Raw genomic sequence first — 25,578 nt, forward strand, 5'->3', positions numbered from 1 at the left:
TCCGGCAGCCGACCCGCCGGGTAGTCCCTTCCAGGCGGCCCCAGCTTATCACCCCCGGCCCGGCCACTTCCCGGCCGCAGCCAGGCGAGCCTCCCAAAGTTTCCTGTGACGCCGCCGCCCGCCTCCGGCCGCATCCCGCCCAAACTCCCACCCCGGCAGCCCTGGACACCGGCTAGAGAGGAGCGAGTTACAAGGACGAGGAGAGCTGCGCCACTAGGAGGGCCGCGCGACCCCACCCAAGCTGGGGAGCGGGCCCGGAGGGCGGTGGCCGACGCTCCACGCCTCCCCTCGCCACGCCCGCAGCCCCCAGTCCGCGCGCGCCCACCGGGCCTGGTGCCCGAGCCCCACCCCTCCGGGGTCCAGGCCAATCGGCCGCGCCCCGCCTCCTGGGAGGTGGTGGAAGAGGGGGTTGGGGGTCGGGAGGCAGTGCCCGCCTTCGGCGGGTGCCCATTGGCTGAGGCCTCGAGGGTGCCCGGAGACCGGAGTGCAGCTGGATTGGCCGCGGAGGCTCGTGACAGCAGCGCTCATTGGCTGTGGCGGCCCCCGTGACGCGGGGTGGCGACTGGCTCCCGTGTCTGAGGGGCTCCTGCTTGTCAGGTTCTAGATAGGTGAGTTTCGCGCCGCCCGCGGCAGGCGCTGTTACCCGGGGCAACGCCGGGGGAGGGGGGAAGAGTAGGGAAGGCCAGCCGAGAACTGGGGCAACACTCCCTGCCCGCAGTGGGGCGCCTGGGGCTCTGCCCTGGCTGCGGCGGCTGCGCCGGCTGCGCCGAGGGCTCTTTCTCCGCCCTCAGCCAACCCCCCCTCCTGCCCCCGGCTGCGGGGTCTCCCGTCCATCCTGCGCTCGCGGCGGCGCATTCCTGTTTGCGGCTTGGGCCGGGCTGCCCACCCGGCCGGGCGAGGCCCGCCCTTCCCACCCACCCGGGACTGGAGGCTGAGGGGGCGGGTGCCGGCGCGAGAGGGCTGAGGCGGGCGCGACGGCTCCGCCCAGTCGCCGGGTCCGGGGTTTGCGGGGTGTGGGGGCGGTGCTGGGAGTACTGTGGGCACCGCCCATCACGCCCGCACCCCCTTTTCTCGGCGCGATCCCCTCGGCGCGGGCCTCGGGCTGGGCGGCCACCCCCAATCCCTAGGTGTTCCCTCAGCCCCTTCCTACCGCTGGGGCCTTGCGGTCTCCCTGGACCGGCACAGTCCGCCCCCAGCTCTTCTCTCGTGTCAGCTTCCCCACCCCCTGCTTTTATCCCCCACCTTCCGTCCCTACTCCTGTCTTGGCCAGGAGTGACCCTCAAGAGATAGTGTGAAGCTAGCGCAGGCGGGGCAATTTCTGTTCTGTTCTCTTTGCCATTTACGGTTGAGGAGGTGTTTGGAGTCACCTTCGGGTCAGCTTTCTGGTTAGTCTCCTTTAAGATCAACTTTCTGAAACACGCTAATTGAGTTGGTTTTGGTAGGGTGGTACGTCTTGCACAAATTAACTGTGAAGTCGCTTTTGTGTGTGTGTGTGTGTGTGTGTGTACATTTGTGATTTTGATATATAGTGCAATGTCTAATAATTTATTAAGGCTGGCACTTTCATTTTCGATTGCTTTACGGTTAAAAAACCTTAATCTTTTTAATTCATAAGAAGCTGCATATATTCGTAGTAGTCTCACTGTAAATTTGACATAAATTACTCTGGGTGTAGTGCCATTTTTTTCTCTTTCTCCAGATGTTTTAAAATACTAAAAAAATTTCTTAAATGGAATAACAACGATATAAAAGTGTAACAGAAAAATCAATAAGAATAGACCAAATCTATTTTAGTGATTAAAGACTGGAAAGTACTTTTCCACCTATGGAATGGGGACAGGATTTTTAAAAACTATTGCAAAGTATAATTATTTCACTGTAAAGTGTTGTTCTGGTGTATCTACCTATATGGGCTTTAGGAAGACATACTTGTGAAGAGCCACACATTTGTCAGTGAATGCAAAGGAGGGCTCAGTGTATGTTTTGTGATCTGGGGAATCTTTTCTGCTAGTTCTCTTGAGCCAAGTGAACTGTTTTCAAAGGTACTGGAAATATATTAAGGGAGTACATAGGCATACTTGGAAACCTTTCTCCAGTTTCTTCCATGAAAGACCTTTGGCGAAGATCTGTTTCTCTTCCATACTGATGGTTGGCAGCATTAAATATATACCATGTAAAATTATTTAGGATCCGGTTAATGCAGCTTCTGCACTATTTCAGCGATTGATGTCAGTAGTTGAAGAAATAATTCAGGCTTTTGGTAGACCCTTCCTTTTCATTTCATCTTCAACTGTTATGTAGCTATAACTCTGGTCTATGAACATTTCACATTTGCCTTTTTTTTCCTCCAGTATTTCACTATGAAAAATTTCAAACAATGTAGGCAAGTTCAGATGTGCTGTGAATACTCACCATCTACAGAGCAATAACATTTTCAGGACAGCTGTTACATGGTATATACTAAGGAACAGAGGAACTGAAATTATCAGGTTTGAAAACCAGCATAATATATGTATCAAACCAAAATATTGTGAAGTGCTTATTTCCATTTGTAGATGGTAATAGTGTTATAAAAACTGTAGTAATTGAATTCCATGAGACTATTATAAAGCAGTCCTGTGAGTAGGAAGTCATCATCTTTATAAATCAAGGCCTTGGTGAGTTAACTGTGTTTTGGTAATCAGAAAAAAAAAAGGAAATCTAATGAACTTGTTATACAAATAAAAGTCTTGTTTTAAAATTGGACTCTTGTGTTAATAGATTATAGTTTTCTACTTGATTTTTAAATAAGCGTCTTCTATTGAAGACAGGTCGAAGGGACTATCAATTATGCACTGTTTTGGTAACATACTTAATAAATTGGGTCATCTTATGTATGTTGTTTTGGAATAAGAATGTGTTTTTGTAATGGAAAAAGAATGCTTACAAATGTGAACTTTTTTTAATATAACTTTTCCATGGAAAGTGAAGTAATTAGAGAGATTTAAGTTAATTTTGATAGGACTCAAAACTATCTTGCGTGTTGTTTCATGGTGTTGCTAAAGGAATATTTTAATACAGAACTTCAATTTGTGATAAAAAGAATAAGAAATTGGTATAAATTCACATATGTGTATATTATAATTTTCCCATACTAAGGAAATTCCTGCACTCTTCTTTAAGTATGTGAATCCTGCTTTTCAGTTTTAGTATGCCCTAAATCTGTTTTTCATACTTTGCTCAGTTAATAACTAATTTCTGAAATAGTGAAATTGAGCTATGTCTCAGAATTTATAGATCTTTGGATTGCCTCATTATTATTTTTCCATATCTCATTTGACTTTGGCATGCTTATGTGTGGTTTATTTTTCATGCCATGCCATTGAGAGATAGAAGGGAACAAGCAGGTCATAGTTTTGGAACTTTGGAAAGAATAAGATGTTCAGATATTTTTTAATCAAAGCTCCAACTTCCCCACCCCCCCTGCCCCGCCTTCCTCCCTCTTTCCTTTTTTCTTGCTCTCCTGTTTTTATTATAAAAGTTAAATGCTTTAAAATCAATTCAGAAAACTATACAGAAAAAAAAGTCATCAGTAATTCCACGATAGTTAATGTTTTGAAATAACTGAAACTTTTGTTTCTTCTGTAACACTCTACCAATCATTGCAATTTTATGGTCTTCATTGCAGTGTGTCAGCACTTATATGTAAACTTGGAGGAGTTCCTGAACTTGAGACTCAGTTAGCCTAAATTAGAAGAAGACTCCAAAATCTGGAGGAAAAATGGAAAAGAATCAATAGAGGACAGATTAGAGTCAGAACAAAAGAATCAGACCCAAGCAATTACCCACTTTTTCTTTTTTCTTAAGTATAAATATAGTCCTAGTTAACCATATGAAACTGTTGTATGACTGACAAAATATGGAGCCTCTCAGGTTTTTTCTTTGGAATTCAAAGTCTCCAGGTAAGATGAAGTTTACTTAGTGCCTGTCTACAGAAGTTTTCGGAGTTTTCTATTTGGGGGCAATATTTCATATTCAGCTTTTAAAAAATTTAATGTCATGCATGATTTGGAATTATTTCCTAAATATTCATTTATACTTATCAAACTATGACTAATTTTTAGCCTATACATTATCACCGCTCACTATAAGCTTAATACTGTTTCCTCCTTTAGAAGGTTTTAATTAAAAGACTGAAAAGTTCAATGTATGTGTTTCTTGTGAGATAGCAGGGTATAGTGAAAAGAAGAGTCATTTATTTTGGAGCCAGATAATCTGGGTTTCAGTCAGAAATTAGGATTTTTCTTTTGTGGGATCTTGGGCAAGTTTCTTAATCTCTTTAAACCATAGTTTCCTCATCTGTAAAGTGGGGATGATATAATTGCCTCACAAGGTCGTTATGAAGAAGAAATGAGACAATTGAGGTAAAATGACTGAATTTAGGGAGTGTTCAGCATTCACGTTCAGTTCCTTTCATGGTAATTTTCATTTCATCTCTTCTAGTATTACTGTGTTTATTCTATGATACTAAAAGTCCCTAAGGGGCTTCCCTGGTGGCGCAGTGGTTGAGAATCTGCCTGCCAATGCAGGGGACACGGGTTCGAGCCCTGGTCTGGGAAGATCCCACATGCCACGGAGCAACTAGGCCCGTGAGCCACAATTACTGAGCCTGCACGTCTGGAGCCTGTGCTCCACAACAAGAGAGGCCGCGATAGTGAGAGGCCCGTGCACCGCGATGAAGAGTGGACCCCACTTGCCGCAACTAGAGAAAGCCCTCGCACAGAAACGAAGACCCAACACAGCCATAAATAAATAAATTAAAAAAAAAAAAAATCCAAAATATTAAAAAAAAAAAAAAAAAGCCCCTAAGTTTTAGACTTTGGAAATTAAAATAATGTACATTAAGCTTACTTAAATTGAATGATATTTACATTTGTACAAACCAAATAATTAGAAATATCTCAGATTAGCTGGGTTTTTTTTTTTTTTTTTTTTAGCTCTTGGGTTACTGTATCTCAGTAGCGATAATCAGAAATTTACCTTAACTGATTTTTACCTCAAAATATGTCCAGTTTGTCTGAATTCCTGAATTATTTTTCTTTCACATTAGATTATCATCTGTTGTTGGATGGTTTCCCTGAATTCCTTTCCTTTGAACCACAAATATTTGTTTAAAAGTGGTACAGAAAAGCTAAATGTTACCTTCTTAAATCTCTAACTAATGCTCCCTGCCGCCTTAAATTACATTTACTTAATCTTTTTAAAAGTTAAACTTTATTTTCAAATGTAATAATACACAAAACTCTTAATTGAAAGTTTTCTGTCTCCTACAGAAATCTCCTATATGATTATTTTTTAGGGAGCAACATTTTACAGATACCCCTATTTCAAAATGTGTGTTCAGTAAGTATGGGGTTCTGATTCTTAAAGAACACACACTTATAGTTTAAATGCACAGACCAGCCTATAGTTATTGGGTGTTGTGAAGCAAGCACTGAACTGGTAAAAAGTTAGGATTGGAACTAAATAGTCCTTATTGTCTCATCCAGCAGTAAAAGAAAGATTTTGTGATCTAAGTCAATGATTCTCAATATTTTTTCCCACCCAAGTACAAGATATGTACATGTGTGACATATTCTAATACGTAGTTTTCTAGTATGCCCTCTATAATTCCATCTTATCCTCTCCCACTCTAGGAAGCATATCAGAATGCAAGTGATTGAGAATGACACTATTATAGGGATAAACTTGAATCTACTCTGATTTATTGAGAAAAGTGAGTCATTAAAAAAAAGGTAAATAACTATTATTAGTAACAAATACTTGAGACACACCTTATAGTACTATCTTTGAGACCCAAGTTATTTCTGCATTTTCCTGAAATGAATGCTTCTTCACTTTTTCTTATCAGTGTTGTAATGCTTATATAAGAAGAGATTACTAATTTTATGTAATTGATAGTGAAGAGCCTTACATTTTAAAGTCAGAGTAAATAAAATAACATTATCATAGAAAAATTGAAATTAGTTTTCCAGTGTAAGTTATTTTACTTGCAGAAAAGGTATTTCCATAGTGGGACAAATGGTTTTAGGAAAAGGGGAAACTCTTAATAGTAGAATATTTATATTCTAGGTGTTTAGTATATAAAAATGCTCTTTAGAGCGGCTCAGTCAGAAAAATTTCTTTAAAATTACATATCTGTGAATGAAATTGCTCTTGAATAGTTCATCCTACATAGAAGTAGTATGTATAATATACAGTTTGAGGTGAAGACTTAGAAAAACTATGTTCGTTAGACCCTTAACATTAGCAAGTGGTATTTCTTGAAATCTTTGTGGACCTAGGATATAACTACCTTCATAAAATACAGATTTAATTGAAAAATTTAGTTGATCTCTCCAGACCCTTAATGATTCTATAAACAGGACTCTGTCGTCAAAGTTGTTAAACAATTTTTTGCTTCTAAAATGAAGGCTGGATGATTTTCATTACACCATTAGTATACATGCAGAGTTTCTTATTCTTGGTTTTTTTGCCCTGGGGTTTGTAGAACAAAAGAGTGTTTTTGGCTTAATCGCAAAGCCTGCTGCACTGTCACAAAGTTGAAGAGTTAGTCGTTGGTCACTGTAATGCTTGATGCTTGCTGCTGTTTCTTGGTCATGGTTTGACAGGAGTTGGACACTTCAGGAGTTTGTGTCCCTTCTACTCTCTGTATGTCTTCAGCTTGGGAAGATTTCCCAAGCTTCTCCTGTCAGTTGGTGGAACTTTTTGTTATTATACCAAGAATAATGCATTTGACTCTTCTACCAATATTCAGTTTTGGTAACAAATGGTTCAATAGCCACCCTAGCAGCCACATGACTTCTTACTTCGTGAGAATGTTTATACAGTGCTCTGACTTTCTCTTGAATTATATTTCCTTCAGAATCACATGCTTTCTATATACATTCGTATACAAGTTAGCCATCATTTCAACTTTTCAGTAAGGTTTTAAAATTTTGCTTTGGTAGGAGCAAAGGAAACATTTTAAGCATAAACTTTTTGTTTGTTTTAGTATAGAGTCTGTGGTGTATGGTGGTCTTTCTATTGACGCTGATCCAGTCACTGTCACATTTCTTATCCATTCTGAATTTACTGCAAATTTATATATTTTGGTTAAGTACCATCACTTTGTCAGGCCTCTTTACTTTCTATGTATTGAATAAATTGGCAATAGTAGATTAATTAAAACAAACTGAACAGTGCAGTTGTATCAGATAATTTTTAATGACAAATAACTTGATGATCATTATCCTGATTATTTATAAACAATTATGTTGGACAAAGGATAAGAATTTTCATCTAGATTTATATATAATAGAACTTTTTGCAAAGCAGGAGACTGATTTCTTTCTCTTACCAATAGTTATGTGTGTGTATGTATGTATATATATAATATATTGTATTATGATTATTTATGCATAGCCCTTTTTTATCCCCTCCTCAACATTTCTAAGGAAGAAACAGTTTCTGTCAGGAAAAGTCTTTGAGTAAATTACATGAATTCAGATATTGTTATGGGGGAGGGGCATTGACATTTCTTTAGTGCCTGCTAAAAATGTTAGGCATTTTTGTACATTTGTTTTTATTTTCATCACAGCCCTATAGATTGGGTAGCTTGTATTTTCTTTTTGTGATCTGGAACCAATCTTAGGTCATATCCAAGGAGATTTAGCTATAAAGTGATACCCGGGATTTAAATTTAGGTCTTTCATATGCTAAATCTCAAATAAATGAAATGATAAAAGTCTAAACATAGTGAACCATTAGCTGTCTGGACTTAACAGCAGTTTCAATTACTTGGGAGTGACTTTAAGAGTACATTTTGAAGTATTTGAAGTTTTGCTGAAATAATTTCCCCTTATTGGAAGTGAGACCCTAAGATATGCGTGACCTCACCTAACTGCCCAGTGTCTACATCTCACCCTGACTTTGTTCTCAGTTTGAAGTTATCCTGTATAATAACTTTTGTCAAGTGATAAAATGTTGCTTCTTTGTAAAAATTTTCCTGAAAAAGAAAGCCAGCTGCTAGAAGTGAAGAAAAAGTAGAGGCCTAAGAAAGTGGTAGATCTTAGCCAGAAAATAGGCATTTTTCAATATGTTTAAAGATGGAATGTTGAATCCAGTGAGTCTGGATGTGAATCAATCTACCACACCTTCTAGGGAAACAAAACTTGCCTTGTGGAACATTGTTATTGAATGTTTCAGCTCTGTCAGAAATTCTCATGGTTTTAAAATTTCTTGAAAATGTCAGGGGTCTTATATTCATAAATTCTATCCCATTTCCCTTCTCTCTTACACTCAACAATAATATTGAAAGAGATTTGACTGTTTATAAATAGCTGCTACTTTCTAGAAGTTAATGTCATTCTGACAGATATCTTAAAATACTAACATAAACAATAGTATTCTCACTTAAAAGATAATATGGGTGTCCTTTTCTGAGTTTCACAATTCATTATAACAGAATAGTAGCTAGTCAGTGGTGATGGCCTCTTTCTAAGGTTCTGATGTTCTATTAATATTTTGGAGCCAATTTACCCCGTCACTGAAACTGGCAGTCTAAGCTTGAAGTGACTTAGCTTAGAGACACTTGCTATTACATGTCCTTAAGGTAGCTTACATTGTAAAAATAACGCAGAAATATTCTATGCTATACAAGAGGCAAGTTGTTGCAGGAATGGGACAGAGTGGAGGAAGGTGTGAGATTCTTCTTTTTTTGATTATTCAACAAATGTTAGTAGAATGCTCACTTCATGTAAGGTCTTACTTTATGGCTACAGATAATTTTAAAGCGTAGAGAAGTTTCAGACTGTTTCCTTGAGAGAGAGAGTAGATGTAGTGGAAAGAGCATGACTGTTAGAGCTAGACCCATTTAGGGTTGCATCTGTGCTACCAGTAATTAGTTGTATGAATTTAGGCAAATAATTTAATGTTTATATCTTCAGTTTTTTGTTTTTTATTTTTGGTCTGAAAACTAACCTCAGTTTTGTCTAACTGGTAATGATACTAGATTTTTAAATACCTTTCAGTTGCATGAGACTAAACCCCTACTCACAGTATCTTAGGGCACTGGGACAAACAGGAGTGTATTCTCTTCAGGTATGGTTGGATTCAAGGGCTCAATGGCCTCAGCAAACTCAGTGGCTTTCTCTTGTGTTAGATATGCTCTCAGGTAGGATTTCTCCGTGTGGAGCTCCCTCATGGTTTACATTCTTTCAGTTTAGCAAGCCCAACGTAAAAAACACTTTTCCTACTCATAGTTTTAGCAAAAGCCCTGGGATTACATCTCATTGAATGAGTTAGCTCATTTTTCCATCCTTGATCCTGTGGTCAGGGGAATAGTATATGATGATAGGCCAGATCTGGATCAGGTGTTAACTCTTGGAACTGGGAATAGGAAGTGTGGTCAGCCACATGGTCTGAACCATGTGGACTGAGAGTCAGGGTTGGTGGTTCACTGAAAGAGAAAGAAGGTACTGTGATCATGGGAAGTGGGAGTGGATGCTGGGCAAGCAGAACCAAAAGACATTCACTGTAATCCTCCTAGTGTGCACCCGTGTCCTCCCTCATATATAAACCCTTGAAAAAATGCCCTTATCTAATATAATGCAGTGTTTCACTTACAACTTCCAGTGCATTTACCACTTGACCCCCAACAGAGGAAGACAACTCAAAGACTTGTTTAATTACTGCATCAAACTTTAAGTCTAGAATCGCTGGGTAATTTCTCTCAGTTCTGTTTGAAAAGACAGCCTCAGGGTCAAGAAACTTATGGTTAAATCATAAATATAACTAATCGTAATAAAGCCAGTATTCAGTGATAGAAGGAAAATAACATAAGGACAATAAAAACTCTTAAGTAGAAAAGAGAAAAAGGGGAAGTAACCCACAGAGATTTTCCAATCCATGATCTGTACATATTTCATTGGTCAGGGGTGGCAAGGACTCTGCCTTGGCAGTGGAATAAGATTTTTGATTAGCCAACATGGTTGTCTCTTCTTCCACCCAGCAAGATCTTTGTTATTTCTCCTCCTGGTCACAGCCGACATGGGTATTGAGAAGAATTCCCTTACGGGGGACTGTACAGTTTTAGCAGCCCTTTTGCTATTGATGAGAGCTTGGAGTCCAGGGAAACATCTTGAGGGCCGAGCAGTAACAAACCTTTGCTGGGAGTTTCTTAGTCAATACAACTTTCTTATAAACTTAGTAGGTTTTTGATTTATTTGTATTTGACCAACTTCTCCCCAGTACCCAAAGCCCAAAGCCTAGTCCTTGAATCAAACTATTGCCCTGGTATGTCTCTAAACAACTTTGCCACCCTAACCCAGTGAGTTGTTCTCCAACAGGGGGCATTATTTTATTTTATTTTTTACTTCGGGATATTTGGCAATGTCTGGAGACATTATTATTATCACAGTAGGGGGTGGTGAGGTGAGTAGGCAGGTGTCACTGGCATGTAGAGGTAGTGCCCAGGGATACTGTTAAACATCCTACAATGCACAGGACAGCCTCCCACAACAAAGAATTTTCCAGTTCAATATGTCAATAGTACTGAGGTTTGGAATCAAGCAGATTCTAGGCTTCTCAATCTTCATCTTGGCCTCTGTCTCTAGGCCATTCAGAGCAACTTCTTGAAGTAACGGTGTACAACTAGTTTGTCCCTGCTCCCAAGCTGTAAATATGTTTTTTGCTAGGATGGTTGGGGAGGAGCCCAGAGCACCAGGCTTTCCCCGCCTTTTATTTTGTGTGGTTAAAGACCCGAATTTTAGTTTAGGGATATTTGATTTTCAACAATGTAAATTGCAAGATAATCAGCCATCTTGAATTTGTAATGAAAGACTGAAAAGATTTTCCTTTTATTAAGACTTCACTCAAGTTTGCTTCTTTTTTGAGGGGCCTTACTGAAGACTGCTGCATAGTAGGCAATATACCAACATCCTGACATTTTTACTAAGTGCCCTTCAGTTCCATCCTTACTAGGCAAGTAGTCTGATTTTTAAGAGGTGGGAATTTACCAGATGTTTTGCTTATTATGGATTGGTCACTTCTCACCCTATAATACAGGGATACCAGATTCCCTTCATTTTCTTTTATTGACTCAATCAGGTCTACATTTTAGGGCTGTCATTTGTAATTATTGATTTCCAGCATAAATTTTTATATTTGTCAGTCTTCTTTTGTATGCCAGTGATAGAAATCCAGTTAAAAAATCAATCCTTCCCATCTCTGTAAGTGGCAACTCCATTTTTGTTTATGCTCAGACCCCAAACCTCGAAGTTATCCTTAACTCTTTTTCTTTCACCTCCCCAATACAATCTTTCAGTATATTCTGTTGGCTTCAAAATATATCTGACATCTGACCAGTTCTTATCACCTCTACTTGGGTCACTCTGGTTCAACACCATCTTCTCTCTCCTTCTACATAACTCCTAGCAAGTCTCCCCACTACTACTGGTACTCTCAGAATATTTGCCTCAGAATACTAATAACATTCTTTTGAAAAGTAAGAGATTACATCACTTTTTCTCAGAATCTTTCACTAGCTTCCCATGTAACTCAGAGTACAAGCTCTATTCCTTAAAATGAGCTAGTTTTGTGGTCCTGCTCTCCCTCCCTCCTGAGGATCTTTCTCTGAACTCAGATTTTACTGTTGTCTCCACCGCTCACCCCATGTAGGCCTCCTTGGTCTTCCTTAAGTAGGTATTTTGACTTACTGCTCCCCCAGCCTGGAATGCTCTTCTCCAGATATCCATATGACTCACTTCCCTATCTCCTCTAGGTCCGTGCTCAAATAGCACTTCCTCTGTAAGTTCTTTGATTACCGAACAGAAATCTGAAATCTCCTACCTCCCTGATACTTGTTACCTTTTCCCGCCTTTTCCTTCATTATAGCCCTTATCCTTTTCCTGCTTTTTCTTTCTTTATAGCCCTTATCACCACTTGGCACTTTGTATTTTACTTATTTATTTTGTTTTTTTTTTCCTCTCTCTAGAATATAATCTCCATGAGGGCAGGAATTTTTGTCTCTGTTGTGTGTGTGTGTGTAGGAAAATGCAGGACACATATTTTAGTAGCCTTCCAGCAAATATTTGTTGAATGAATTAATAAATAAGCAAAAATAGTTTATTGCATCATGTAATTGATAATTCTAAAACACTGATGAGAACACCCTGCAGAGGGAGAGAGATTACTCATTGAGCAAATCTTCTGTAGGGGAGAGGGGGAAAGTGTCATCAGATTTATTAACCTAGACTGTAAGTCAGTATAAGTATAAAAAAGATGAAGTAACGGGACCCCTTGGTGGCACAGTGGTTAAGAATCCCCCTGCCAATGCAGGGGACACAGGTTCAAGCCCTGGTCCGGGAAGATCCCACATGCTGTGGAGCAACTAAGCCCGTGAGCCACAACTACTGAGCCTGCACTCTAGAGCCCGTGCTCCGCAACAAGAGAAGCCACCACAATGAGAAGCCCGTGCACCACAATGAAGAGTAGCCCCCTGCTCGCCACAACTAGAGAAAGCCCGCGCGCAGCAACGAAGACCCAATGCAGCCAAAAATAAATAAATAAATTTATATATATATCAAAAAAAGGCCAAATCTATTCTAAGATAAATAAGGCTTTAAAAAAATATGAAGTAACATAAGAAATATAAGTTAAAAAATATAAGTAAATGTCTTACAGGGAAGGGAACCAAAGGGCTTTATTTCTCATTGGAGGTCTCTATCTTTACAGAGATATTGTTTCTAGTCTCTAAGTTTGTCTGTTATGCAAATACCCTTGTAGTACCTTTTGCTTAGAAGGCTCTGACTGTACAGGAACTTGAGAAATCCAGAGAGAATTGTTTCCCAACAATAATTCTGCATTCCAGTAGCTACATCTGAACTCAGATGTGATTAAATCTAGAGATAAAATGTTTTCAAAGTTTTCTTCATTTCTCTTGTCATCCCTTGGCACTTCTTTGGGTTGGCTCACTGTCAAATAGGTACTTACTGTGTTCTTTCAGTTTAGCAACCTCAGCTGAAAGTTTTCTTTCTGATTAGGTCCTGCAAAATTTTGGGATTGAGTCTTATTGGTCCAATTGGGTCACATGCTCATTCCTGAACCACTGCTTGGGGCAGGGAATATGCTGATTGTCCAGACCTGGGCGCCTATTCCACCTGCACCTATTCCAGGAACTTTCTGCTTATTCCAGGAACTTGAGAGTGGAAAGGATCAGTGCCACGCAAACTACAGTGATTGACAATAGAGAAGGGTGGTTCAACAGAAGAAAATTTAAATGCTGCTACCAAAAGGAAGGGAGTTGAAAACAACACAGGTCCATCACTTACGTTCACATGCAACTCACACTCATTTTTTTTTAAAAGCTCAGACTCTTATTGTATGTAGGCATTCCTGCCTGATCTATTTTTCACCTAACATCACATCATGAATGAGAAATTTTCTTTGAAAACAATTTTAAATGGATATAAAATTAAATTTAAATTCATTGCTTGATCTTAGATATTTGGATTATCAGAATTAGATTTTGGTTTATCAGAATTGGGATGTTACTTATTGGAGAAGTAGGAGAAGTAGAGATCAGAAGGAGAAGTAGGGCCAGGACTGGGGTGAGGCAAAAGAGATGCCTGGGACACAAAGTGTACGTCGATACTCACTTTTAGGGTCATGCAACTGCAGGTGGCACTTGCATGACCCTGAGAATGAGTGTCTCTAAATTTTGCACCCTGGGCACCTCTCTTGTCTCACCCTAGTCCTAGTCATAATGAGAAGCACATTCAGGGAATAGGAACTATGTTTGGCTGTGAGTGTGAGTTAGAGATGGTAGCCTGTATAATTGAGCAAGTTGGTGGGAATGATTAAGGTGCACTAGATAGTAGTTATTATACATTTTCACTTGTCTATAGAAATCTTTGCTGAGCTCTGATAAGGATGATAATACCTTTGAAGTAATACAAGGAATATAAGTTTTATTCATGGGTTTATAGTAATTTGAATAAGGAAATGTTCCATTTAGAGATACTACCGAGAAAGCTGTTATTTATTTTTAACTCAAACTATTTCAAGTGGAATATTATTTTTTTTCATTGAAAAATAAAAATTGTAGAAAAGACTTGAGTTAGAGAGTGTTACATAAGTAATACCTGTGTACTTTGACTAGCTTCCTTAAGCAAGACATTTGCCACTGCTCAATGTTGGATATGAAATCCCAGTAGAATAGTTGTCTTTCTTGTTCTTAAGTCTTTGAAAATAACTGTTTCTGTATCATAGTGAGAGGCTAGAATATGGAATTCTAGACAACTCTCAAGTTCCTTTGCTGATAGAGAAGAGAAGCTGGAAAAATTTTAAATTAAACAGATTGTCCAGTAATTTTGAGGTCTGTGTTTGAAGTGGAATTAGATAACATATGTAATGTCTGTATACTTAGGTACACATTCACTACATTTTGTTTCTTGGAAATCTGTAAGTATTACTGTTTAATATTGGAGGTTTGATTTAAGATACTCTATTGAAAGCAGTATAGAAGTCATGATTAAAACTTCCATATTTAAGTATCATTTTAAGGCTTTGACAACTTTTGTTAAAGCCTTACTTTACACCAAAGTGTACAAATCAGAGAAAGCCGTAATTCCCCTTGGAATTTCATCCATTCAGTAGCCACTTGTTTGGTGGCTATAACGTTCAGGTATTGTGTAGGATGCTGGCTATATTAAGATAATCCCTGTCCTTAATCATGTCACAGTTTAGTGGAAGAAGAGGAATGTAATAACACTTTCATTGTATGTTGATTAGATTTCCAACCCGTTCTAGCATTGAGAACCTTGTCAAATCTAGAAGAGAGTAAAATGCTTGTTAGGGGGCAAAGAAGGAATGCTTTTGGAAATGCGTAAAAACCTTAGAAGAGTAGGAGACGTGGAAGATATTCCTGATATACTGTGTTTGGTTAGTTTCCTGACCAGAAAGAAAGGAATAATCTTACTTATTGGTAGCATCTATGAAATGTCCTCTGATTCATGTGAAAGTCAAGGAAGCAAGGGAAATGACAGGAAACAGAATAGGCGAACAGAAAAGAGGAGCTTGAAAGAAGAGAGTTGATTACAAACCAAGAAGTCAGGGTTAGAAATACGAGGGCATGAGGCAAAAAATGAGAAACTGTGACAGGGCTGTAAACTGCACATTCAACATCAGTGATAAAGATGAGAGCCAGTGACCAAGGAACATCTTAGAAATTCTCCTAGTTTCAAGGATTGAATGAGAGCAGCCAACATCAGAGCCATGCTTTGGCATATCGAATCATGTTAGACAAAGAAAGTGGGTGTTTGCCAGGAGAATCCTTCCCAAACATACCCAGCCTTTGACAAAGTTTTTCTTACATAGTTAATTATTTCTTTAGGCTGTAATATCTTAACATATTATATATAAAATATTTAAAATTTTGCTTCTTCTAATGTGTTTCAAACTTGAAATTAGTTTTATGGTGTGAAAATGGAGAAAAACATGAATTACCTCTTCAAAACTGAGGAAATAGGTTAGGGAGAAGATAAAATGCATTACTTATTGCTAAAGTTGTGGAAAGAAAGGGGAGAGAGTAAGCAGGGGATGGACAAGCTAGGTAAGCATAGCATCCTGATTTTTAATGTTGTGAGCGTGATGAACTGCCAGAGTTGATTTCCAGTAGGAGCCTACCATACTCCATGTGTCCATTTTTACCTTTTTCTCTGTAGTGAACAGTTCTGACTCCTTGAATTTCTTCTTGCAGCTCATGTTTTCTGCCTAAACATATGATCATTCCCGTGAGACTTCACTGCACGTTTTGTCAAGTGTCTTCCTCATCCCTAATGTGTAATCCTTCAACATGGACCTGCTACTTTAGCTAAGATATGACCAGCAACGAATAGTAGTAAGGTAGGATTACTTTACTCTTCTTAGTAAATTACTAAATAAATTTATATATATATACACACACACACATATATTAATACATATATATACATATATATATATATATATATTTTTTTCCCTCTGAAACTGTGAAAACAGTTTTGACTTGTCTTAATTTTATAGTGTTCTTTATGTTATTCTCCTACCTAGGCAGGCTACAATCATTTTATATTTGTGTTATTTGTTTTTTTGCTTGGCATTTATCCTACTGCATTCTATTCCATTTGTGATTTAGTTATTATTTTTTTCAGCTAACACTTAGAGTCAGCAGAAGCCAAATCTGTATCTCTTTCCCGACCTGTGTGCCCACCAGTCCCATATTTTCAACTGCCTTGTACCAAACTCAGTGTATTTTATTTTTCTTCTTAAACACTTACTTCTCCTTCTGGTTTTTATATTTCCATTAATAGCATTATTAGTCCATTATCTAATATAGTCCTGTATTCACTTACTATTTTATTCATTTATTTGATGCACATTAACAGGCTTGTATTAAGGATCAGAGAATTTCCTGGGGATTCTGGTGATATAATGATGGATAAGTTGGATATCCTATCTTTATAGCTTATATTCTAGAGGATGGGAGAGGTTAAAAACTACACTGACAAAATAATTATGAATTGCAGTAAATTTTCTGAAGGAAAGCAAATGACTTGGAGATAAGGTGGCCGGAGCTACTTCAGATAGGGTGGTCACAAAAAGCTCCTCTAAGGAGTTGGTATTTAAGGTGAAACCTATATTTGAGAAGGAACTATTTCAAGGAGGGTGTGTGTGTGGGGGGTGGCATGGTGGTGGTGGTATTTTTGGTGGGGAAAACATTCTCATTTGAAGAAATGGAAGAGTGAAATAAGTCAAACAGAGAAAGGCAAATACTGTGAGTTCTCACTTTTATGTGGAATCTTAAAAAGCCAAACTCATTGAAATAGAGAGTGGAATTGTGGTTGCCAGAGGCTGGGAAGTGGGAGAAATGGGGAGATGCTGGTGAAAGAGTGCAAACTCCTAGCTATAAGATGAATAAGTTCTGGGGATCTAATGTAGAACATGGTGAATCTAATTAAAAATACTGTATTATATACTTGAAAGTTTTTAAGAGAGTAGATCTTAAATGCTATCACCACTCACACACACACACACACACACACACACACATGCACACACACACACACACATACACACAGACTCAGTTGTAATTATGTGAAGGTATGGAGATGTTAACCAACTTTATTGTGATAATCATTTTACAATGTATACATGCATCTAATTATCACATTGTACACCTTAAACTTACATATCTTATATGTCAATAATATCTCAATAAAGCTGGGTGGAAAAAAAGAAAAAAAAAGGAATAGTGGGTACAAAGACTTTGAAGGAGGAAAGAGCTTGGTGAATTTGAGGAATTTAAAACACCGCATTGTGGCTGACACAGTAGGAGAGACCGAGATGGGTAGGAAGAAGTTATAGAAATATTCAGGGCTTTGAAGGGTTTGGCATGTAGTTTGTTTTGTTCTTAAACGATACCATCATTTTAGCTACTATGTGAGGAAAGGACTAAGTGGGCTGGAACTGAAAGCTGGCAATTTTAGGAGCTAAGGTGAGAGATAGTGGTGCCCTGATTAAGATGCTAGCAACAAGAGCGAGATGGATGGATTTGAGATGACTTTCTTTTTTTTTTAGTCAAAATCTGTGGATATTTTTGGTGTGGGAAGAGTGTTACTCAAGGATGACTCCATGATTTTTGGGTTTTGAACAACTGGGTGGGTGCTAGCATCAGGTACAGAATCTTTTTAGATAATTATCTTTCCCATTATCTCAAGGATTAGTTGTTTTACCAAAAGGGAAATTAATTATAATGCTACAAATAACATTAGTGCTGGAAATAAAAGCATCTGACAAATTTGTAATATGTACTAGTTAATACTTTGTTTTGCTTTACTTTAGGTGCAAACACATAGTTTTTAATTCAATAGAAATTGAATAGATATTAAAGTAGATCTTTCCACTCTGTGTTACTTATTTTTTCTAAGTTAATTAGTAGTCATATCTTTCTTTTTTTTTTTTTTTTTGCTGAAGAATTTTTACAGTGTTTTCAAAAGAGAGGAGTTAATATTTATTGTTTGTGACAAGCATTTGGCTAGCTGTTTTAAATACTTTATTTTTTTTTACAGTCCTGTGAGTTTTCCCTCTTCGCATATGGTTATCTTTTGAGTTTTAGAGCTGAGAAGTAGTTGAATAATGGGATTTTGTAGCTGGAAGTTTACCTTAGAGATCATTCACTTCCTCTTCTTTCAGCTGAGACCTAGAGAGCTTCCATGACCTGCCCAGGATCACACAGTTGATTTTCAAGTTTGCTGAGACTAGTGCTGCTTTTACCCCTTAGGCTTCCGTCAAGCTGGCATCTTCTCAAGCCATCATCCCACCCCTTCAGTATTTCATTTTGAAAATGTTCAGTGCTACAGAAAAAATGGAAAATGCGGGACAATGAACACCCATATTACCTTTCATCTGTATTCACTCACCGTTAATTTTTGCTACATTTTCTCTCTCGTTATATATTTATTTATTTTAAAAACCGCTGGAAACTATATTAAAAATATATATTATATTTATATTATAATATATAAATATATAATATAAATTTTTAAGCGTGCATTTCCTAAGAATATGGATAATTTTCTGCATGATTATAATATCAATATTTATATAAGAAAATTAACATTAATTTAAGAATATGTTTAATATAATGGTCCATATTCAGATATCCCCAGTTGTCCCTAAAAATTTTTTTTTTGAGTTTTTTGGATTTAGGATTCAATCAGGTTTCATGCACTGTGTTTGATTCTTATCTCTTTATTCTCTTTTAATCTTGAACAGTCCCCACCTCTTTTTGTTTTTCATTATCTGTCTGTATTTTCTCTTAAAATATATAGTTTGTGAATACTTAATGTCTTTCTTGAGAATTGCCTGGTTTCTGAGAACATTATTCATCCAAAACATATTTGCAGTTTGCTTTTTCCTTCCAATTCTCTGAGGTTGCTGGAGATAAAATTGTTTATTCCAAGCTTTTTTTAAAAAACATCAATCCAACTTTAAATATGCATTGGCTGAGGTTTCTACATTTGGTTGCATTAAGTTAAAGATAAAAAAAAAAAACTGGGAAATTTATGTTGTATTCAACCCACTGGTGCCAGTTGCCAATTGAAATTCATTTAAAACAACTGAAGTCTGCAGGATTTATTCCCCCACCTACTGTGGCCCACTCCCACCTCCCAACCAGTTGATTATACCTAGGAATATATATGTAGTCACTGTGGACGTTACAAAGCTGTAGCAGTCTAAGTCTTCATCTTTGAAAAATGCACAATTTCAAGTGGGAAGTAGATAGAAATGCAAATGATATATGAGCAAGTTAGTAGAGACAACCAGAGCTAGGCACAATAAGAAAAGATCTAAGTACCTGCTCTCTCTGGTACATGTGTAGGGCTGGCCTTCAGTGAGTGTTCTCTTTCTTCCTTCCTTGCTGGCTTTTGAGTTTCACAGATTTGTTTGGTTTTCTTTAAGAACTACATGGCATTTAGGAAAAAGTGGAGCTTTGTGGGGAGGAAGTAAGAGGTAAGTTTTAAGCAGTATTTTCAAAGTGGGGAGAGTCATATTTTGGTTGAGGGGAAAGGAAGAAAGTACCAGTGAGGAAGGAACTACTCTGGATGTTTTAGGGATGTCTGTGAAGACTTTTCCTTCTTCTTCCTTCAGCCAGGATTAGATTATACTTCTGTGTTTTTACTATACTTGGTACAGGGATTCCTTAGAGCAGTTATTGTTAGGTATTAGAACTCTTCCTTTCCTCTAATAAGCTTCCTGAGGCTGTGACCAGTACTTTTTTATCTCTGTACTCAGGACTTCACTTAGTGTCTGGCATATTGTAGACATTTTAAAAGTACTTATTGGATGAATAAATAAATGAATGAAAGGCGTTTACTAAGACATAGAGCAAAAAGACAAAGATTCCTTTCCTGGGCAACTACAGTAATGGTTCAACCTGTGGTTAGATCAATTTATTGTTGAGGTGCTGAATTAGAGCTAGAATTGGTTCAGGTAAAACCTGAAAAGAATGAGGGAATAGAGAAGGATGAGACTTTTGATTCAGGAGCCTGGGATATGGAACAGGGATAAAATTGTTCAGTGGAAACCAGAAGCATTCTGTGAGAGGGGTCAAGATTCTGTTATGTGAATACAATTGGGAGATTTTTCTGTCTCATGATATAAATACCTTTGCCATTTTCTGAGTAAAAATAAATTAACTATACTTGAGGGAGAAATAATTTTTTTTTTTTTTTTTTTTTGGCCACGCCGTGTGGCATGAGAGATCTTAGTTCCCCGACCAGGGATCGAACCTTTGCCCCCTGCACTGCGAGCATGGGGTCTTAACCACTGGGCTGCCAGGGTAGTCCCATGAAGGAGAAATAATTTTTAATGTTAAGCATTCATCTCTGAAATTAGATTTTTATCTTCTCAGTCCTCAGTCTTAAAAAAAACTTGTTGGGGAGTCTTTTCTTTAAATTTTGTTAACATTATAAAATGAATATATCCTCTTAGAAAAATACAAACTAGAGATACATAAAATAAAAAGTGACATTCTTCCCAGTATTCTAACTCTCATTCTTCAGAGGTAGCTAATGTTAAAGGTTTGATGTGTATCAGTTTGAACTTTTAAAACGTATATAGTCATCCCTTGGTGTCTGCAAGGGATATCAATGATGCAGGACCCCCTGCTGATACCAGAATCTGAGGATGCTCAAGTCTCTTATATAGGTGGCATGGTATTTGCATGTCGCCTACACACATCCTCCCATGTACAGGCTACCTCAGAGATATTGTGGGTTTGGTTCCAGGCTACTGCAATAAAGCGAATATTGCAGTAAAGCAAGTCACACTAATTTTTTGGTTTCCCAGTGCATGTAAAAGTTATGTTTACACTGTACTGTGGTTTACTAAGTGTGCAATAAATAGCATTATGTTTTAAAAAACAATGTACATACCTTGATTAAAAAATGCTTTATTGCTGAAAAATGCTAACCATCATCTGAGCCTTCAGTGAATCATAGTAGTAACATCAAAGATCACTGATCACAGATCACCATAACAGATATAATAGTAATGAAAAGTTTGAATTACTGAGAGAATTACCAAAATGTAACACAGAGACATGAAGTGAGCAGCTGCTGTTGGAAAAATGGCGCAGATAGACTTGATTGATGTGGGGTTGCTACAGACCATCAATTTGTAAAAAACGCATTATCTGCAAAGTGAAAGAAAGTGGAGTGCAATAAAACGAGGTATGCTTGTACTTTAAATCATCTCTAGATTACTTATAATACCTAAAACAATATGAATGTTATAGAAATAGTTGCTGGCCTGTGGCAAGTTCAAGTTTTGCTTTTTGGAACTTTGAGGAATTTTTTTTTCTTGAATATTTTGATCCACAGTTGGTTGAATTCATGGATGTGGAACCTGTGTATATGAAGGGCCAACTGTATTAAAAAACATGTGTGTTTATATTTGTATAATTTAAAAAAGAGGATCATTTGATATACATATTCTGAAATTTGCTTTTCCTACTTGTCCTTTCATTTCTACTTATACTTCATGTACTTCCAAAATTTGTTTGATGTGACTTTTTTTTTTTTTTATAAATTTATTTATTTATTTTTGGCTGCGTTGGGTCTTCGTTGCCGCACGCGGGCTTTCTCTAGTTGCAGCGAGCGGGGGCTACTCTTTGTTGCAGGGCTTCTCATTGCGGTGGCTTCTCTTGTGGAGCACAGGCTCTAGGTGCACAGGCTTCAGTATTTGTGACACGCGGGCTCAGTAGTTGTGGCTCACAGGCTCTAGAGTGCAGGCTCAGTTGCTCCGTGGCATGTGGGATCTTCCCGGACCAGGACCTGTTTCCCCGGCATTAGCAGGTGGATTCTTAACCACTACGCCACCAGGGAAGCCCTGATGTGACTTTATATTTGAAACGTAAGAGGACAGAATCACGAGCAGAGAGTAACAGACAAAACCTAGAGTTAATCGAATGTCTGAGGAAGATAAATTTAAAAAGCTCATGCTAAGGAAAATACCTGCTAGTTTTTATTTGTGTAATTGCTATCTTTGACTTGTTTAATCTCTATGAAATTGTAAAATTTCATAGTAATCATTTTTCATATGATACACTTCAGAATAAACACATAAAAGATAATTAGAGTCAAACTTTGAGGCTCATGGAGTACATCTATGGGAATACACATATATGCCTGACATTGTATGAGAAACATGAGGATACAGTCATGAATAGGATACTGTCATTCCTGAATGTTATGATAACAAAGGGCAGAGGCAAGAGAAGGCTGCCTAGTGGAGGTGATCTGAACACAGTCTTGAAATACTAGTAAGAGGTAGTGAAGCTTTAAAAAAAAGTGGCTAGGGGGAAGAAAGAAGGATTGATTAAGAGTTGCAGGTTTTTAGGACAAGTAAAATAGAAAGAAAGTTAAGGGAGGTCAGTTGATTCACAGTGTGTAGGGAAAGAAGTAGGGGGGCTCTATGTCCTAGTTTGTCTAGGGCAGACCAGGTTTACACCTGTAGTCCTGGCATAATGAAGAATAGCTCCTCATTTTACTCTGAAAAGTACCCTAGTTCTGGATGATAAGTGACATCCTTACCCTAGAAGGGAGAGAATACAGGGGGAGCTGATAAAGTTTAGAGGAAATAGTGGGTGATTGGAGATCATTTTGAGGTCAAAGAGTAGGTATAGTAGCAGTTTAGACTCCAGAGAGGAGTAGGAAGGTAGTAGGTTATGGTCTAAAACTAGAATAGTAAAATTTACCATTGCAGAGATGAAACAGTTTTGGATTCAGGTTATGGCCAGTAACAATGGGTAGTTGAAATGGACTTGATTGAATGGATCTTTGGAGAAGAGAAAGACTACAGAGGTTAAAATCTCTGTGGATGAAGATAAGACTTGGGTTGGAGAATAAGATTGGGAGCAAGTAGAGATTGAGAACCAGATTTGGAAATAATAACAGCAAGGTGGAATAGAATTTGGTAGAGCTGAATGGTGTACATTTCAAAGGAGAAGATGTTTTTGAATAAGATTGGAAGAGCAGTGATTTGGAAATGGCACTAGGGAATCAGGATACTGTTACCCACCTCTCATCCCCCCGTGCCGCCCCCCCACCCCACAGCCCCATGGATGTGGGTGGTGGAATGTAGGGAAGGTGTAGTCTCCACGTGAGAGCCTGTGTTTTGGGGGAACCAGGTTTCTGATGGGAATGAAAGGGTAGAGATTTAGGGAAGTTCATTTACAAACTGAATGGAATTCTAGAAGAAAAATTTAGGAAGAAAACAGATTTGTTGGAACATGACTGTAGAGAAGGATGGGACAGGAATGGGAGTTAGGCCTTGCCTTTTGGGAAAAGATGGAATTACACAAAAAAGCCAGGAATGAAATTGACTTTCCTCCATGTTTTAAAGAGTGGCACAAAGTTTGCCTGATATGGGCTCTCTGACAGGCTTTCTCACTGCAGAGTAGGGACTGGCTTTGGCCTAGTTCATATAACTTATAACTGATGAAACCTTGTTGGTTGCCATTCTGTTAGTATATGTGTGCCTTTAATGAGCCTATTTGAAAGTACACATGGATTTTGAAATTATTTTTACTTCTCCCTACATTGTTACTCTCCTTGAAGGAAAAAAATTTGGCCTTAATTTGAAAACTGAACTCTTTATAATAATTGATCATATAGGAAGAGTTAAAAGGTCAAGAGGTATCTAGATAACAGTTATAGTTTGAGAATTTAGGGCATACAAGTTAGTATGCATTGTGCACTTAACCCTTTTAACTTTGTTCCCCTGTTTTCCTTCAAATTAGCCATGGTTTGCAAACATGTTCCCCATTTTCCCACCTGTGTATCCTTGCTTATGTTCAAACTTGTATTTAGAAAGGAGCCCTCCTCCATCACTTGCTCTTCTATGTTCTCTCTTGTGTGGGTGCTCTCTCTCTCTCATGCTTTATTAGCAATGACTGCTTTTTAATGTCTCTCCAAAGCCGGACACACTAAATACTTTTATCTCATCTAATCTTCACAATAACCCTGCAAACTAGGTATTACTATCCCCATTTTAAAGATAAGAAAACCGATCTTTTAGGAGGTTAATTAAAATGTGCAGTTACACAGTTATGAAATGGTAGAGTTAGGATTTCAACCCAGGACTGTTTCCAAAGCCGCCTCTACACACACCTTTGCAGAGAGACATGCATGTACATGAGCTCCTTTCACGACTATCCCTCAAGGCTTGCCAGAGATTTTTTTTTTTTTGATTAAAAATAGTTTTTCTAGCTTTAATGAGATATAATTGACATGTAACATTGTATAAGTTTAAGGTGTAGAGCATGATACACATATAATTGTGAAATGATCTTCTCTTCTTAATAAAGGTTTTTTGAGAACTCTGCTCAGCTGTACTCTTTCCTTTCTCTGTGTCTTTGTAGCACTCTGTACCTCAGGCTTTTATATTCTGTGAAGGCTTCCCTGATTGTCTCTAGAAATGTGGTACATACTTCCCCTGTATCCCCACTGAGCTCATAACCAATTTGTATTTGTGAACCTGTTTAATTATATGGCATTTGTTTGTTTCCACATTTGTTACCCCTAGTAGGTGGTGAGCTTCTTGAGACTAGGGGCTGTAATTTTATGCATCTTGGTATTCCCAGCGCTGAGAAATATGCCTGGCAAATAGGTGCTCACTACTGTCGCTGAATGAATTTTGAATGAATTGTGTCATTGTTACCTGTGAACTTGTCTATTTATTCTTAATACACAGTAAATAGTTTGAAGGCAGTAATCCAGGATTTTATTTATCTTTGTATCCCTAACAGTATCTCTCCCATGGTTACTCAATAAATACCTGTTGATTTATATAATAGCTTAAAACAAATAAACAAAAATTCTGTTAATAATCCTGCTCTGCCCAAATAATTTTAAATATCAGTACTTCAAATACATTTTTAAAATAAAAAAAAAAACAACAGTTAATTTAAAAGCAAACGTGTTGTTCATTTGTTTATATCCTCACACAGCTTTTATTCAGTGTTCTCTTGCAATGAAATATCATTATCTGTTAATGCTGTTCCCATAGGCTGTCTGGCCAATCTAGTGCTGTTTCAGTTGAATTTAACTTTTATTTTAAATTAAGCTAAAGCAACACTTTGAAATAAGGAAAGTGCAGGAGGAGTTTTAGATACCATATCTGTAAGGTGGTCAAGGTCACCATATATTAACTGATAATGAATGATGTTGTCTTTGTGGTTAAACTTTGGTGACTGTTCATTCCAGCCTGTTTAACTGCTTCTGAAAAAAGCACCTCATTTTGTATTCATGTGAGGTCTATTTTTTGTTTTGTAACTGTGGTTATTACTTGCGCACTTGGTGGCTTTTTGTGACTTTGTTTCTGTCTTGCTGCAAGCAGCTTAAGACTTTGTTCACATAGTCACTGTTTCTGACTTCTGTCACTATTGAAACATATAAAAGGTAAGAAATACTGTTAAGTAATAATTTTTGTACTTTGGCGAATGATTTTATAGTC

General features: G+C 38.0%; 1 protein-coding gene across 5 annotated transcripts in view; it reads left to right on the forward strand.

The window, feature by feature from the left end:
- The first annotated feature begins 387 nt into the window (after window positions 1-387).
- FER (FER tyrosine kinase) overlaps window positions 388-25,578 on the forward strand; it is a 467,575-nt gene continuing 442,384 nt past the window's right edge. Inside the window, exons 1-2 of one of the 5 annotated variants that reach the window (XM_057540547.1) lie at window positions 388-608; window positions 15,779-15,924. The gene's annotated coding sequence lies outside the window, so the exon portion shown is untranslated. Of the gene's footprint in view, window positions 609-990; window positions 1,386-15,778; window positions 15,925-25,578 lie in introns of those variants that run through there. The other 4 variants (XM_057540548.1, XM_007192079.3, XM_007192080.3 and 1 more) reach the window with 4 other exon arrangements.

Source organism: Balaenoptera acutorostrata, chromosome 2, assembly GCF_949987535.1.
Source record: "Balaenoptera acutorostrata chromosome 2, mBalAcu1.1, whole genome shotgun sequence".
Classification (NCBI taxonomy): Eukaryota; Metazoa; Chordata; class Mammalia; order Artiodactyla; family Balaenopteridae; genus Balaenoptera; species Balaenoptera acutorostrata.